Source organism: Tenrec ecaudatus, chromosome 6 (assembly GCF_050624435.1).
Source record: "Tenrec ecaudatus isolate mTenEca1 chromosome 6, mTenEca1.hap1, whole genome shotgun sequence".
Classification (NCBI taxonomy): domain Eukaryota; kingdom Metazoa; phylum Chordata; class Mammalia; order Afrosoricida; family Tenrecidae; genus Tenrec; species Tenrec ecaudatus.
The window spans coordinates 21,244,348-21,261,244 of NC_134535.1; the positions used below are offsets into that span (position 1 = coordinate 21,244,348).

At 45.8% G+C, this 16,897-nt stretch overlaps 1 protein-coding gene across 2 annotated transcripts in view; it reads left to right on the top strand.

Annotated features, from left to right (window-relative positions):
• Positions 1–585: 585 nt before the first annotated feature.
• The window catches only part of SLC41A2 (solute carrier family 41 member 2), a 144,659-nt gene continuing 128,347 nt past the window's right edge, over positions 586–16,897 (top strand). The window contains exon 1 of one of the 2 annotated variants that reach the window (XM_075551057.1): positions 586–694. The gene's annotated coding sequence lies outside the window, so the exon portion shown is untranslated. The other variant, XM_075551055.1, reaches the window with a different exon arrangement.

Here is a 16,897-nt window from a genome sequence, read left to right on the forward strand (position 1 = left end):
CGAGCCCGGCACGCCAGCCACCTGCGGCGCGCGCCCCCACCGCTCCCGCGGCGCTAGCGGGAAGGTGCGGGCACCTGTCGGGCCTCCACCGCCGAGTGGTCCAGCCGTCCCTCGGACCGTGCGGGCCGGCCACGCGGCGTCGCGCGGAGAGGAGGAGAGGCGAGCGCGGCCCGGGGCGGCCCAGGGCCGGGGAGAGGACTGTGAGTCAGGGCTGCGGGTTCGGGTCCGGACGCCGCGGGCGGGGCGTGGGCTGCAGTGGTGATGCTCCCAGGAGGACCGCGCCCGGCAAAGGCCACAACCCCCTCTCGGGGGGCGGGGAGCTCCCCCCGAGACCGACCCGGTCCTTTCCAGCGCGCGCTCCCGCCGGGCACGCGCACGGGCGCCGCTCGGGTCCGGGAGGGGGCGGTGCGCTGGCGCTCCAGGTCGCCGCCCCGGCGGCCACATCACCAAGCGCGGGCTCCCCCCGCCCCCCCCCCCGGCGGGCCTCGGCACGCCTGCGCCTGCGCGGAGCCGCCACGCGGGGGCGGGGCGGGGCGGGGCGGGGAGCGAGAGGCCGCGGGCGCCGGCGTCCGGGCTGTCAGCACGGGGCTGCGACGGCGCGAGAGGCGCGCCAGCTGGAAGGAGCCGCCGGCCGGAGCCGCCGCCGCCGCCGCCGCCTGCTCCTCCTCGTCCTCCTCGTCCTCCTGGGGACTAGGTGACTGCCCCTTCCATCCCCCGCCCCGGGTGCCTTCGTCGGTCTGAGGCGATGGCGGTCCCCTCTGCTCACACCGGCCGCGCCGGCCGCGCTTTGGGGCAGGTGGTCCCGGCAGGGGACGTCTCGGCTCGGGCCGCGACGCCGGGGTCGGGCGCAGCCCAGGTAATGGTGGGCAGTGAGGACCGGCCCCCGGCCCGGGACTGCGGTGTGGACGCGGACAGGGCGTGGCGGCCGGGCCTGGCGGGGGCGCCCGAACCCGAGCCCGAGCTCGAGCTCGAGCCGAGCCCGAGCCGCCGAGGCCGCCGGCCCCGCTGCGCAGCGCGAGCGCCCTCCAGCCAGCCTGCTCGCCGCGCGCGCGGTGGGGGGCGGGGGGGACGCTGGGCCGGGCGCCGGGCGCGGAGCTGGCAGCCGCGGGTCGCCCGCTGGGCCCGAGACCGGGTCAGACAGTGGGCGGTGGCTGGGAGATGCTGCGGGGCACGCTCCAGCACACCCCTAATCCACCGCTCCCGGGCTGGGCAATGGCCCGGTGTCCGCGCGCTCGGTCATTCCTCTCGATGTATTTGAAGTGCATCTCGGGGGCTGGGGGCGGGGGCGGAATGGTTGGCTTAGAGAGATTATTTAGTAGTATATACCCCAAACCACTGCCTCCGAGTCCGTTCTGACTCACCCTTTAGAACAGAGTCAACTGCTCCCTAAGGTTCCGAGAGCAGCCAGCCTCATCGTTCTCCTGCAGGTCAGCTGGCGGGCTTGAACTGCTGGACTTGCAGTTTACAGCCAAGTGTTTAACCCATTGCGCCACCAGGGACCCAATTTAGCAAACAGACAAAACACCTCACTGCCATCCAGTGTTTTCTGATCCAAAGTGACCTTATAGCACAGGGTGGAGCTGCTCTTGACTGTAACTCTAGGAGAGTAGAACCTTAAGTCTTTCTTCCTCCATCAGCTGGTGCTTTCCATCTGCTGACCTTGTATTTAGCAGCCCATTGCCCCCAACAGTTATGTAAATGCACATATATGTTCAGATATACAGAAGCTTTCTGTAAATGAGCTATATTTGCCCTATAAGGTGTACAGTCCAGTGGCTTTTAGCAGATTCACAAAGTTGTTCCATCATCAGCACTATTTAATTTCAGAACATTTTCCATCACCCTAAAAGAAATCCTGTACCCATTGGCTGTCACACAACCCCTGGCAATCACTAATCTTCCTTTTTTCTCTTGGGAGCTACCAGTTCTTGACATTTCAGGGAAGTAGAATCAAACAATATGTGGTCTTTGTCGCTGGCTTTTTTCACACAGCAATTTTTGATGTTCTTCATGTTGAATCAGAAATTAATTTTGTCTTACTGCTACACATCCATTGTGTCTTGTTAGTTGCTGGCAAGTCCCTTCCAACTCATGGTGACCCTGTGCATGCAGAGTCGAACTGCTCCTTACTGCTTGGAAGGCGGTGACTTTTGGGAAGGTGTCTCAGGGTGTGTTTGAATCTCTAGCCTTTCTAGTTGCCAGGCCTTGCCCATTGGCGCCATCCTGGGACTTCGCTGTCCTCAGCATCATTTTGTTCAGCCTATGGCCCTTTGAGTTATTTCCAGTTTCTGGCTCTTTTTGAATGACGCTGCTGTGTGTGTTGATGTGCATGTGTTTTGGGTGGCCGGATCTTCAGTTATCTTGGTGACTGTATGTATGTAAGCGTGTTCAACTTTTTGAGGAAGTGGGAAACTGCCACAAAGCGGCTGCTCCATTTGTCATCACCACCAGTGATATGTGAGGCGTCCAGTTTCCCCACATCCTTGCGAACACTTGTTACTACTGTCTTTTGTACTGTTTTTTAAAAGTATCATTTTAAAAATTATGGTTGCCATTCTTGTAGATGTGGAGTGGTATCATTGTGGTTTGACGTGCATTTCTCTGATAACGTAATTCTAAGCATCTTTTCATATGCTTGCTATTTGCATATTTTTGGAGCAACCTTTATTTGAATCTTTTGCCATATTTTAATTGGGTTATTTGTCTTAAGTTGTTGAGTTATATTTTGTAGTTGTTTTTATCTAGAGGTTCTAGGGTTAGGAGCTAGCTCTAACTTAAAAAGCCAACCAACCTAATACCAATGTAATTGCTTACACATGGGTAAAACACACTGCTGTCAAGTTGATTTTAACTCTTAGCAACCCTATAAGTCAGAGTGAAACTCTCCTTAGGGTTTCTGAGGCAGTAAATCTTATGGAAGCTGACTTGTCTGGTTGGCTGGTTGACTCGAACCATGTTAGCATACCAGCACCTTAACTTGGTGTTGTGTGAATCTTTCTGAATACCTGTTGATTCACCACCAGCTTTCCACGCCCATAAAGATTCACAGTCTCAGAAACCCACCTGGGCCATTCTGCCTGGTCCGAGAGGGGCACTGTGAGTCAGAATTGACTCAATGGCAGTGAGGGGGAGAGTTTTAGTTGCCCCGTTACCTTTTCTGGTTTCTTGAGAAAAGCAGCAAAAGTGAGTTTATAACCAGAGTCAAAGGAGACATAGCCAAAGCCCCTGAAAAAGGCATGCCACCTGTCACAAACAAAGGACCCGTAGCCAGTTGAGGCCTTACTTATTGATAATAAGGCGCTTCCACTAAAAACCTTACTTATTGGTACTTTCTAAAGTCACATTCTCTTGAGAATTCATTATAGGAAAGCCAAGAACCCTAGCACCTATTACAAACACAAGAAGCCGCATGTGGCCCATTGATAGTCTTTCCTCTGCTTTTCAGAAGGGACCACCTTAACTGACAGCTGCCCCCCCTCCCCTTGTTTGGTGCCATCAAGTCTGTTTCCAACTCATGGTCCCCCCATGTGATGGAGTAGACATGCCCTAGGGTTTTCTTAGCCTGCACTCATACTTTACTCACTCTACTCACAGGTTACTGGGGCCCCGCGGGCAGGGTTTGCCTAGGCTGTATGGAGGGTTACGGTGAGCTGGACCGGCAACAGCAGTCAGCAGTCCTTACAGGCCCAGGTCACTTGCTCTTTCCCCTCAGAGCTTTCACTCAGCTGCTGAGTGCTTAGCCACTGGCCACCGGTGGTCTCTTTTCTTCTCTGCGCCACTAATGTCCTTAACGCATCGTGTAAAAGTCCTTTGCTGTCTCTCTCAAACTGAAGTCCTTGGCATCTCCCCTCGAGTCCAGGCCTCTTTGCCGCACTGGGTTTGGTTTACTCCCAGATGAAAATGTTTCTTAAAGTTGTTTAACTTGGCTCCAGAATCACCCATTTAGCACATTTGCTTCCCAGGAGTTCAGGAAAATGTTTGCATCCATCGAATCTGACTGTTTTTAAAGCACACTATCACATGGTAGAAAGACGATAGAAAATAAAACTGAAGATTTCTAAGTGGAGCTAAAGCTTAAGCAGCCGATTAAAAGTGCACCAACCGTGTACTTCTGCCCCTCGACAAGTAAGTGACAAAGTAGTGGAAGTATTATTGAACGCTTCACTGTCTGGCGCCATCAGCTGCAGGATGAGGCTGTCTGGATTCATAACAAGTGTGCTTTGGTCTGTTTTCATCATGGCATGATCAACAGACATGATGAAACGACAGAGAGCCCCGTGGCTCCGCGGGGAAGCCCTGGGCCGGTATCTGCAGTGTGAACTCACCTGGCTGCTCTGGGAAAACATGTGACAGCCTGTTTCCAAAAAGATGAGTTTTCCCCGAGGTGACCTTGCCCCTGGAGCTTTGCCCCTGGAGCTCTCAGTGCCGTGTCACGCATTTGTTGAGGAGGACCGGAAGTGGGGGGCACTGAAAAGTGGGGATGTCTTGGGGGAGATGATGACTGGGAAATGCTGGTCAGAGCTGACCTGCCTTGTTATAAAGTAAAGCTCTAGAGCAGTGGTTCTCAACCTTCCTAATGCCTCGACCTTTTAATATAGTTCCTCATGTGGTGGTGACCCCCCCAACCATAAATTTTTCATTGCTACCTCATCACTGTAATTTTGCTACTGTTATGAATCGGCGACCCCTGTGAAGATAAGTTTGACTCACAGGTTGAGAACCGCTGCTCTAGACATTCCTGCATTCTTCTCCATCTCTCTGAAATGACTTTCATTTACTTAGCTTAAAAAAGATAGAGAGGGAAAAAAAAGGGAAACCGAGCTGATTCCAGGAACCCAAGTGGAAGGTGAATTATGAGAATGACGAGTGCAACGAATGTATAAGGGTGCTTTGCCCAATTGATGTATGTACGGATTGTGATAAGAGCTTTATGAGCCCCAATAAAAAGATTTATTAAAAAAGATAGAGAAATAATAAATGAACATGTGTAGAAAAACCAGTAAAACCCGAGAATAATGAATCCGCTGTTAGGTGGAAATGTGTCAGCAAAGAATAGCTCCTCTTTGCACCCTGTCAAAGGTGGAAAACTTAGGAGACCTACAAAATCAAGGCGGGGCTGTGGCCTTCTGGTGTACACTGCTATCACTGTATCTCCAGCTCTGCTAGGGCTCAAGGGTTGGGGACTGTTAGCCAGTTTACTTATTTTACTGTGAGTGCCTTTAAACCAATTTCTTTCCCTTGATTAGCTGCACCGAGGAAATGAGTTTTGACTGGAGATGGGACCAAATCTCCAATCAAATCCTATTAGGTGGGATTCAAACTCATTGAGACCTTTTAGGGTAGGGTAAAAGAACAGTAGTAGATAGGGTAGTAGAACTGCTCCTTAAGGTTTCCAAGACTTTAAACCTTTACAGGAACAGCCAGCCTCATCTTGCTCCACAGAGTGACTGGTAGGGTTTGAACTGTTGACTTTGTGATTAGTGACCCAGACTGCAAGCAACCCAACCCCACTGCCATCGAGCCACTTCTAACCCACAGCAAACCTTTGGTCTCCTGCCCACTTTACAGAAGACAAGCACATTACTGAATTCCCCCCTTGGAATTAGAAATGACTACATCCCATAATCCAGACTAAAGTGTAGGTATCTGCTTATACAGCACACGCCACCCCCCCCCATAGTTCCAGCTTCCCCGAGGGGTGGTGTTGCTCACTTTGGGCAACTGCTAGGTAGGGTTTTCGAGCTGTACATCTTTACAGGTGCAGACAGCCTCATTTTTCTCCCAAGGAGCAGCTGTTAGGTTTGAAACATGACCTTTTGATTACTAGCCCAATGTCCTAGGGCTTCTCGAAACTGCAGTTACCATTGTTCATGGTGGAGCTTTTCTGTGTGCTGACCATGTGCCATCTCTCCAGATTCTAATCAAATTGCTGTCAGATGCAGGAAGCCAGATGAGGATTAAAATGCTTTCAGTACTTCAAATAACTGTTTGATTTTCATTTCTGGTAGGACAGGATTGAAGAACTCAGACCATTAGTTACTCAGTTTCTTCTTAATTTACTTAGGTTGGGAAACTAACCACAAGGTCAACAGTTTGACACCACCAGCCATTCCACAGGAGAAAGCGAGGCTTTCTACTTTGTAGGAGCCCTGGTGGCGTAGTGGTTACTCATCAGGCTGCAGATCTGAAAGGTCAACAGTTCAAAACCACTAGCAACTCCATGGGGGAAAGACGGGGCTTTCTACTCCTGTAAAGAGTTGCAGTCTCAGAAACTCACACGGGCAATCCTCCTGTGTTCTACAGGGTTGTTGTGAGTCAGAGTCAACCCAGTGGCAGTACGTGCGAGATGAAACTGCTAAAGCCAAAGCACCAACCCAGCTGCCCTTACTTCTGACTCCTGGTGGCCCCGTGTGTACTGGAGTAGAACTGCTCCAGAGGGTTTTCAGTAGCTGACCATTTTCAGAAGTAGCTCAGCACATCTTTCTTCCTAGGCCCCTCTCTTGGTTAGTGGCTGAGTGCATTAACCATCTGTCCCACTCAGGGACAGAGCAGACCAATAAGAGTAAGGTCCCCCCTGGGGAAAAGAGCGCTGGTGGCATAGTGGCTTATGTGTTGGGCTGCCAACCACAAGGTCAGCAGTGCGAGACCACAGCTGCTCTGTGTAAGGAGGAGACTTTCTCCTCCCATAAAGATTGACAGCCTCAGAAACCCACAGCATCAGAATGGACTCTGGCAGTGAGTTTGCTTGGTTGTGAACCCCCTTAGAGTGAGAAGGAAAGCCCTGCCCCAGAGAACTCTTCTCAGAGATGTTGGGATGGAAAGGCAAACTTCCTCTTTGAGGGCGTGCAAGTCAAAGTGCCAATGAGATTCTAGGGGTGGAACCTGATGGGAACATTGACCTTTTGCCCTATCTTAGTAGTTAGGTAAGTCCCTGCCCTGTAGGAAGAACTTGTGATTGCAGTGGAAGGAAGGATTCCACACAGGCCTTTAATCCTGTTTTCTGCTATCCGCGGAGTGAAAGTTCTCCTGTCACTGGAGAGGGAAAAACAGCAGCTGCCCTCCCATCTCTTAAGTATGTTGAGTCTTGGTGGGGGTTTTTGTAGACATACATTGTAAAATTGGAACTGTGAAGCTTTTTCTTTTAGAAATACTAAGCTTCCCTCTCCATTTCTTTATCTTTTTTTACTCAACGCGTATTGGTGAAAACAAGTAACACGCTCAACCAATAACCAAAAGGAAAGAGGATTGAGTCCACCCAGCGTTACCTTGGGAGAAAGGCCCTGTGATCGCCTTCTGAAAAGTCACCGAGAGACAACCCTCTGGAGTACAGGTCTACTCTGACACCCAGGGGTCGCCATCAGCCGCACCTGCTAGTGAGAATCTGCCAGGCCCAAGGGTTCTGTGACGATCCAGAATTGATCCTTGCTCTCCTAGAGTTTATAGGCGAGAAAGACATTAGTGTAAGTGCAATTACAGTAAAGCAGAAGTGCTTAAAGGGTATTGCTTTGAGGCCACAGAGCAGGGACTAATCTAAGAGGTTAGGGATGTGCTGAGATCAGAAAGTAGAATAAGAGGTAGTCAGGTGAAAAGGAAGTGTGTGCCACTCACTCATGTTTACTAGCTTGAGACTTAGAAAATTTGGAAATCCTGCAGTAGAGGACAGAGAAAAGGTCCAGTATGGCCAGAGCCAGAGGCCTTCTGTAGGGTGAGGGGTGTTGATGTAGGATGACTGGTTGGTTACCTCAAAGGCAGCCACCACTTACCTGTCACCAGAGGCTGCCTTCTTAGCTTAGCTTCCAGATGAAGACAGACTAGGAAGAAAGCCAGTCAGCCCAAACACTGAGAAGGCAATGGAGGCTCCTGTTTTGCATGAAGTCACTGTGAGTCAGAGGCCAATTTGATAGCATCTAACAGCAAGTGAGGAGGAGCCCTGGTAGTGTAATGGCCTCATGCTGGGCTGCTAACTGTACGGTCAGCAGTTCAAAACCAGGAGCCTCCACAGGAGTTACAGTCTTGGAAATTAACACGGGCAGTTCTAGCCCGTCCTAGAGCCTCACTGTAAGAATAGACTCCATGGCAGAGATTTTTTTTTTAACAAGTTAACATTATTGATAAGTTTAGATTTATCTTAGGGGAAATGAGAAATTATCCACACATTTTCATCAGGAATTGGTCGAGATACCGATTTTCCAAAGATCCCTTTGGGTAGTACCTAGTTCCCTTAGCTCAAAAGCAAACATGAAATTCCTTAACCCTGTGTTACAGATATTCCAAAATCTGGTTCCTTCTCTTTCTTGAAAAGAATTTTCCACAACTTTAGTCACTAGAATTGTTCTTGGCTGCTTAAGTGCCTTCACACCAAGGTCGAAAGTTCTGTGAAAGCGGATCTCTCTCTTTCCTTTCTTGTTCCCATAGAATCTCTGGCACCTAGCACCCTCTTGGTATCCAGGGGGCTAAGCCAATATTATATATGCTTCGAACGAGGTGGTGCTTCTCAGAACTGGTACCTACAAGTGGAATCTGACTGGTGTTTCCAGTAACATTTGCATTTGGAGAAGGAAAATGGTTTTTTTAATGGAATTTCTTTTTCTGAGTATCAGTTTAGTACCTCAAAAGGGTAATTAAAACACACACACACACACACTTTTTAAAAGAGCATATTATGTTAAAACAGTGATTTCCTCCATCTGTGGAAAAAGAAAGGAGGCCTCTGATTAGGAAGTTTCTGTCTCCAAGGATGACAGCCCACAGACAGATTACTCACAGGAGCTGGGAACCCAGCAGACATGGGTAGTTTGGACCTTCAGGCCTCTATGCACTCAGCAGAAACTTGTTTGAGAAACATGGCCAGGGACAAAGGGAACAAATGAGATAAAAATGGCTATCTTACAAGCTAAATGCAGAGAGTCACCGGAAAGTAGGTTTTGATTTTAGAAGAAGTAAAAATTATATATGTGTAACTCTCTGCCATGGAGTCAATTATGACTCATGGCTACCTTATCCTAGAGGGTAGAACTGGCCCTGTGGGTTTCTGAGACTAACCCTTTACCAGAGTAGAAAGCCCCACCTTTTCACCTCGGAACAGCTGGTGGCTTCAAACTCCTGACCTTGCAGTCTGCAGCTTAACACCAGAGATAGCTACATAGAAATATACCTAAAACATACAACTAGGAATTTAATGATGTCAGTTTGTTGCCAGAGAATGATTGTCCTGTCACAGAAAGGATGACTTCACAAAGCTGAATTTTAAAGGAGTCATTCTTCTGTAAAGTGTTAAGGAAGACTCTGAGAAATTCATGAAAGGTAGAGGAATTTCAAGTTCTGATTCAACTTTCTCTAGAGTGTGTTTTTCAGACATGTGGGGACTTTGCTAGTTGGCTATATAAATTAGGGTTTTCTATGCCTCACACTAGAATCAACTTGTGCTAATATAGACTGGCTTAAAAAAAATGAAACTCAAGTCTTAGGTTTTGAATGCCCCATTTTAAGCGGTACTTTGTAGGGAACCTAAATGTTTAAACTTCTTCACCTTTGTGAGCTTTATCTTTAGGAAATAATTCTAAGTATGGCAAAGCATGATGCCCATAGAGGTTCACTTTCACTGCAGTTTGATTTAGTAAGGGCTTTATAAAGTGATGATGGCATTTCACATCTTTGCTTATCCACCTCTCCAGTCCCCAGAGGTAGCTGCCGGGCGGCCTTTGGTGTCTGGCTCTCCAGACCTTCTTTCCGAACCTCTTGGTCTTCATCTGTGCTCCAAGGAAAGGCTTCAGGAACATGTCAGGTGGTGTCAGGTGGGCTTGAGTGGATAAGAACCAGGGCACCTTCAATTGGCACTGCTTTGCTTTGATCTGTTTAATGTGAAAAATAAAGATGAAGTGAGAACAGACCCAAATTTTAAACATTTGCATGTACCAGAATGATAATGAATGGGGGAAAATATTGAGTTGAAGCCCTGGAATAGGAAACTCAGAAGAGTTTGTAAAGCTAACTAGTCCTTTTAGGAGTCTGATTAGAAACAAACTCACTGCTGTCAAGTCGGTTCCAACTTAATTCTCTGGCCCAGAAGAAACCATACCCTACGGTCTATGATCATCTGTCTTATATGTAAACTGTAAGAATGTCATTCAGATGTTTTATTTCTAAAATGAAAAATAGATCTGTTTCAGTTGAACAGCTGAATTAGAACTAGTTCCTATTCCATCTTTCACATTATTTTTCCTACTGAAACATTGTGGTTTCCTAAAGACCTATGCTGTTCAGCACACGTGAAGTGCCATGGATCATGCTTATAGAAACTGGTCAGTTTATACAGGGAAAGCAAAAAGGTTTTGTCTCGAGGGGTTTAGTTCCTCTATGCACAGGCTTATTCCAAGCCAAACGTGTTTCTCCATATGTCTGAGATCAGCGGATGGCTAGTGCCAAATTCATTCATTTTAGTCTAAAAATACAAACAAACCGTGTGTGTGTGGGGGTGGGGTCGGGGGATGGGATATTTTTTTATATCAGGAAAAAAACCGATTTTGAGGTCAGTGGACACCTTCCCAAAATATTGAAGCTTTCCTACAAGTTTACAGGAATGCTGCTCCACACAAAGCAGCAGTTTTTAGTTGGATCAGTCATTTTGAGGAAGATTGGGAAGACCTCAAAGTTGAGCCAAGATTATCACCCTTGACAAATGAAGAAACTGGCTGAAGGCAGAAACAGGTGTTAGAAGATTGTACAATGACCACTGATGAGACAGCTACTGAAGTTAGGATCTCTCAGAGTTTGGCCTTTTCCATTTTAAGCAAACACGTTGGCTTCAGCACGCTTCTCGGTGCTAAAAATGTGGTGTGAAGATCAGCTAGTCAAAGAACAAGATCAAAGCTAATGGTGATTCTGTGGAACAAATCCTAACTGAGGACGAGTCCTTGATTCACTAGTATGATCCAGAGAGCATGGTCTAATCATAACAGTGGCTTCCAAGGGATCTGCTGGGTCAGTTACATTCAAGGCAGACAGGTCAGAAGGCTATGGTGACTGTTCATTAGAGATTTCAAAAGATTAATCTTGATAGATTGCCTCCAAGGACACATAAGTCACGGGGTTTATTAGGAAGAAGTTTTAGGAAAATTGAAAACTTCATGGGTGAGCAAAGGCCAGGAAAGTTGTACCAAGGAATTTTTCTCACCATGATATAAAAAAGTGTCCCATTCTGTGTGCCCCCCCCCCCCACACACACACATGATAATGCCCTTGAGGGTAGCAAGGGCTGTTTTATGAGAATTTTGTTTGGAAACCTTACTGCATCTATCCCACAGCCTTGGTCTTATACCTTCAGACTTCTTTTTGTTCCTCAAACTCAAGAGAGCATTTAAAAGGAACGTAGTTAAGTCCCTCAAAGTTGTTTATAATGGAAGAGAACAGAATTCTTCAGGGAAGGGTTCCAAACCAAACTCACTGCCAGAGTCAGTGCTGACTCAGTGACTCCCTGTGGGCTTCTGAGACTAGAGCTGTTTACAGGAGGAGAAAGCCCACTCTTTCTCCCTTGGAGCTACTGGTGATTTCGAACTGCTGACCTTGTGAATCCTAGCCCAATGCATAACCACTGTACCACCAGGACTCCTTCAGGGAAGGGTTCGAGATAAAGAACACCTCACTTTCAGATAGAGGATATATGGAGGCACATTTGGATATTTTTATTAGTAAAGATTTCTGTTATTTTGTGGTAATACATTTTTACCCACTCTGATATATAATATGCAATATTTGATATCATGCTGGCAATTTAGTTGAATGAGAAGATGGATAAAATGTGAATATTGAAATTCCAATTGATCTTTCACAGAAAATGGCAACAAAAACAACTGATATAAGTATTATGAGCCAGAATTCAGTACAACAGTATATAGCATTCTTGTGATGGTATGGCATATACCTTTTAGGAATATAAAGAGATGGGGAGTTAATGTTTTGAATTTTAAAAACAAACAAACTATATCCAGCCTTTCCCTTCTTGATGCCACTGAGGTTGCACATGTGAGGCTGTCCAAGAATGCATGCTGAGCTGTGCTACTTCACCTCCTGCCCTCAGGGCAGTCCCCCCCCCCCCAGTGCCACTGACTTCGAGAACATGCTGGACAGCGTGGGCACCATGGCCGACGATGCCCAGCTCAGTGTTATCAGGGAGCTGAACTGAAACAACATTGAAGACGTCAGTGCCCAAGGTATTGGCAAACTTGCCAGTGTGCCTGCTCATGGCACTGCCCCGGGCTTTGGCCTTTGCTGCCAGCTAGGCTCCAGCTCAGTCCCAGTTCTACCCTGTAGAATAGAACAGACCCACCTGGCAGGGTTTCCAAAGCTTAAATCTTGATGGAAGCCAACTGTCACAGAGCAGCTGGTGACTCTAAACCTCCAGCCTTATTTTTTAATCATTTTATTGTGGGCTCATACAACTCTTATCACAATCCATACATACATCAATTGTGTAAAGCACATTTGTACATTCATTGCCCTCATCATTCTCAAAACATTTGCTCTCCACTGGAGAGCCCCTGGCATCAGGTCCTCATTTTTTCCCCTCCCTCCCCTCTTCTCTCTCCCTCATAAACCCTTGATAATTTATAAATTATTTATTTTGTCACATCTTGCCCTGTCCGACGCCTCCCTTCACCCACTTTTCAGCCTTATTTTTATCAGCCAAGCACTTTTAAACACTGTCAGGAATTCAGATATGAATGTTGTGGGTGCCATCGAATCAGTGCTGATTCATAGCAACCCTGTTTACACCAGAAGAAGACGTCTTGCGCCATCCTCACAGTGGTTGCTATGTTTGGCCCTTCTTTGTAGCCATTGGGTCAGTCCACCTCATTGAGACGCTCCTTGTTTGATGGCCTTCTACTTCAAACATGGCGTCCTAATCTAGAAACTGATCCAAAGTACACGAGCTGATTCTCACTTCTCAGGAGCATTCCGACTATCCTTCCAAAAATGACAGATTTTTTATTTGTTTGTTTGTTCTTCTAACAGTCTATGAAACTTTCCACATGTTTCACTAACACCGTAATTCATATGCATCGTTCTTAGCCATTCTCCTTTATTCATTGTCCAGCTTCGCCTGCATATGAGGCCGTTGTTGGTCCTTGATCACGTTCTATTCTGCCTTCTGAAATGACTGAACACGAGTAATTTTTAGGGGGGTGTACAGTAACTGTATTTTGTCCATCTTCTTTTGATACATGCCATTCAATATTTTACCTATTGAATTCTTTAATATTACAACTCGATTGGAATCCCCCTCCCCTCCCCCCCCCCCCCGTTTTTTCAGCTTGAAAAATGCTGAGTGCATTCTTTTCTTTAGGTTTTCTAACTGCAGGTCTTGGTGCAATCCACTCTAATACTTTGTCTTGAGTCACCCATCGAAATATTTTGTCCAGCTCTTTTACTTTATCGTTTTTATGTTCCTAGAGCAAGTCCCAGAGTCTCTTTTGACTTCAGTTTTGATCTTTTCTTTCTTTTTAATGACCTTTTGCCTTCTTCGTGTACGATGTCCTGGATGCCGTTCTCGAATTTGTTTGGTGTGATGTCACTAGTGTTCAATGTGTCAGTACAGTTCTTGAAATGGTTTCTTGGTTTCTATTTCAGCTTTGGTGGTCTTTAGTTTTTTTTCACTTTCAACTTGAACTTTCATGAGCAAATTGATGTTCTGTTCTGCAGTTGGCCCCAGCTGTGTTCTCACTGCTGATACTGAGTTTGTTCATTACCTCTCTCCACGAAAGTAGTCATTTGATTCCTGTGCATGCCAATGAGGTCCGTGTGTACAGTCACGCTTGTGTTGTTGAAAAGGTATTTCAATGAGTCAGTCGCTAGTCTTACAAGATGTATCATGTAATCTCTAGCGGCATGTTGAGGAGCTAACAGCAAGAACAGAAAAACCTGTTTTGAGGATGGTGAAGGTAACAAATGCACAAATGTGCTTTCTACAATTTATGTATGTATGGATTGTGATAAGAGTTGTATGACCCCCCCAATAAAATTATTAGAAAAAGAAAATGGAAAAATATATTTAAAAAAAAACCCAGAAAAACCACAGGCCTCTCTGAGGGAGAAGGAGGAAGCTTTCTGTGCCCATAATGAACCCATAGGAGAAAGTCTGCTCTGCCCCAATAGCCCTATGAGTTGGAATCCACTCGAGGGCAGTGAGCATCCTCCTCCTTTGTCCCACCTTTCACATTCCAATCCTCAGCAATGATCCCTGCACCTTGATTGTTTTTTTTTATCACTGTCAAAATGCAGAAGTTGCTCAAAATCTTTCATTTATTCACCATAATATTAGCTACCATCTATTAAAAGTCCAAGATACTTTTCTAACAATTCCACAGATATTCGTTTAATCCTCACAATAACTATCCAAAAAACACACCACCATAATTGAGTTGATAACTGACACATGTCAACCTTGTGTAGAGTTTCCAGTACTACCAATCTTTATGGGAGCAGATAGCTTTATCTTTCTTCTTTGGAGAAGCTGGTAGGTAGGAACCACTGACCTTGTGGTTATCTTGTCTCACATATAACCACCATTCCACGGTGGCTCCTTCACTAGCACTGTAACTGTTAAGTCGTAAAGGCCAGGATTGCAGGATTTAAGCAAAAGTAATTTGACTTGAGCACAAGTTTTTAACTATTAGCAACATTAGTAGGTTGTATTGGTTTAACTTCTAGGTGACTAGAGATAGGGAAATAGGAAAGCAAATAGGATAAACCTTAGCGCTCCGGGGAGATTTAGAAAAAGAGGAGACTGCGTGTGGCTGTACAAAAATGCCTTTATAGACAAATAATGCCTAGAACAATTTTATTGATATAAAGTTAAAACAGGTTGCAAATCAGTATGTGTGAATATATATATGTATGTATGTATAGAAAAAAAGATATTGATGTCACTGTATATAGCACTGTGTCATCAATGATTGTGTACATGATGAATTTCTAGGGAAAGCAGCTTGTGTTTACCCTTAGCTGTTTTGCTTTGCTTCGTTTTGTTTTGTTTGTTTATTTTGCATACATACTGTTTTGTTTGTTTAGTTTGCATACATACTGGGGAGAGGAGATATTAGAAGAGAATTCCAGATGATCTGGGAAAGAATGGAAGTCAGGCCTTTTTAATGAGAAAATACTAGCTAAACTGGTCTTTGGATGGCTTTGAGACTTGTTTTAACTTGAACAGGAAAAAGTACACTTAGAATTCTGTAGAAAGTGGCTCCATTTAAAATTTAATTTTTTAACTGGTGTTTGAATAAAAATGTCTTCAACTCTGCCTAAAGGACAGAGGAGAGATTTGATTGCAGGGAGTAAAGATGCTGATAGTGTGAGGCCATTGTTCCAATTTGATGGCAAGATAATGGAGTTACGGAACAGCCTGTGTCTGTAACTTTCCTGATCTGTATGTAGGTCTTTCCAGTGAGTGCTCCCACATGGACGTCAGAGCTTGGTATACCAGGGAGCACTTGTCAGGGAAAGGATGGCTGTGGGGTGGGAGGGAGGGTAGGGAGCTGACTTCATTCCCCTACATGGGGCCATGATGGAGGAGGCCCAGAGAAGAACGGTGGTGTGAAACCCATGATTGAGGAAGGCCTCCTGCTCTTACAGGAGCTGCCCTGGCCAGCCTGTTTCACCACGTCAGGGACAGTCATGTCATTTGTGTGGCCTGCTTGTGCATGAGAGCGCTGCTTCAGGACTGGGATGGGAAAGAGGAGGGCTGTGGAAGGAAAGCAGAAGGACTCGGAGCAAATACTTAAGTGTGAGACTCCAAAATGAACTCATAGCCACCCTACAGGGCAGGTGAGACAGCCGCCCCTATGGGTTTCCAAGGCTGGTGCATCTCATTCTTTCTCCCTGTGGAGTTGCAGGTGTTTCAAACCGCTGCCCTTTCAGTTAGCAGCCCATTTCATAGCCCAGTAGGGTGTATATGACAAGTCAGAAAAATTACTTGACATCTTCAGCCTTAAAAATAGAATAAAATGATAACCTAACATATGGCAAATAATTCTCCCCTTTTTCTTAAAAAGATTTTTATTTTAAACTGTGACACATTGACTTCTTTTCTGCACTTGAAAATTCAGGAAGCTTTTATTTTTAATTCTCATTTTAATTATACAAAGATTCAGATTGGTCCCAGAAGAGGGGCTGTATTTTTAAAATGGAACTCTGAGTATATAAGGATGTGCTAAAAGTCAAAGTAGGAAAAAAAACAGAAAAATTTTGTATGGCTTCTGAATATTAATTTCTGTGTATCTGAAATGCTGATGAACCCCATCGTCTCAGTCCCCATGCTTTTGTAGCTTCCACCTCTAAAACCAATAGAGGATGTTTTAAAGACTGCTTCGTTTGGAAAAATGTATGAACAACAAATCAGTGAGTCAATAAAAGTTAAACCAATACAGCCTCCTGAGAAAAGGTTGCCAGAATAAATATGGTTCCAAAGAACCAGATTACAGAAACAGAGTGCATGTTATTCTACCAATTGCCAGCAGTTAGAGTATATCTAGTCTTTATCAAACCAACCAGTGAAAAGTACAAAAAAGAAAAATCTAACCATTTAACTAGGAATTCTAATCAAATTGATAACATTGCATAAAAAGCTTTTTAAAACACAGGAAGCAAACAGTGGAAACATCAGTAAGGGCTGCTGCTTGAGAGAGGTCAGTGGACGGTGGACACCAAACAAGTCGTTTCAGGGAACTTTGCTTTGACACGAGAGTCTGCCATTAACAACAACTCAGTGTATTCCACTTCCTCTCTGTTAAACATTTCTTACATCTCATCCAAGCACTTAATGGCGGCCATGTAAAATCCATCAACTTCCAGAAACCTTTCACAAACCAGAAGACAAGTTCTGGTACGGTTGCATGGACAC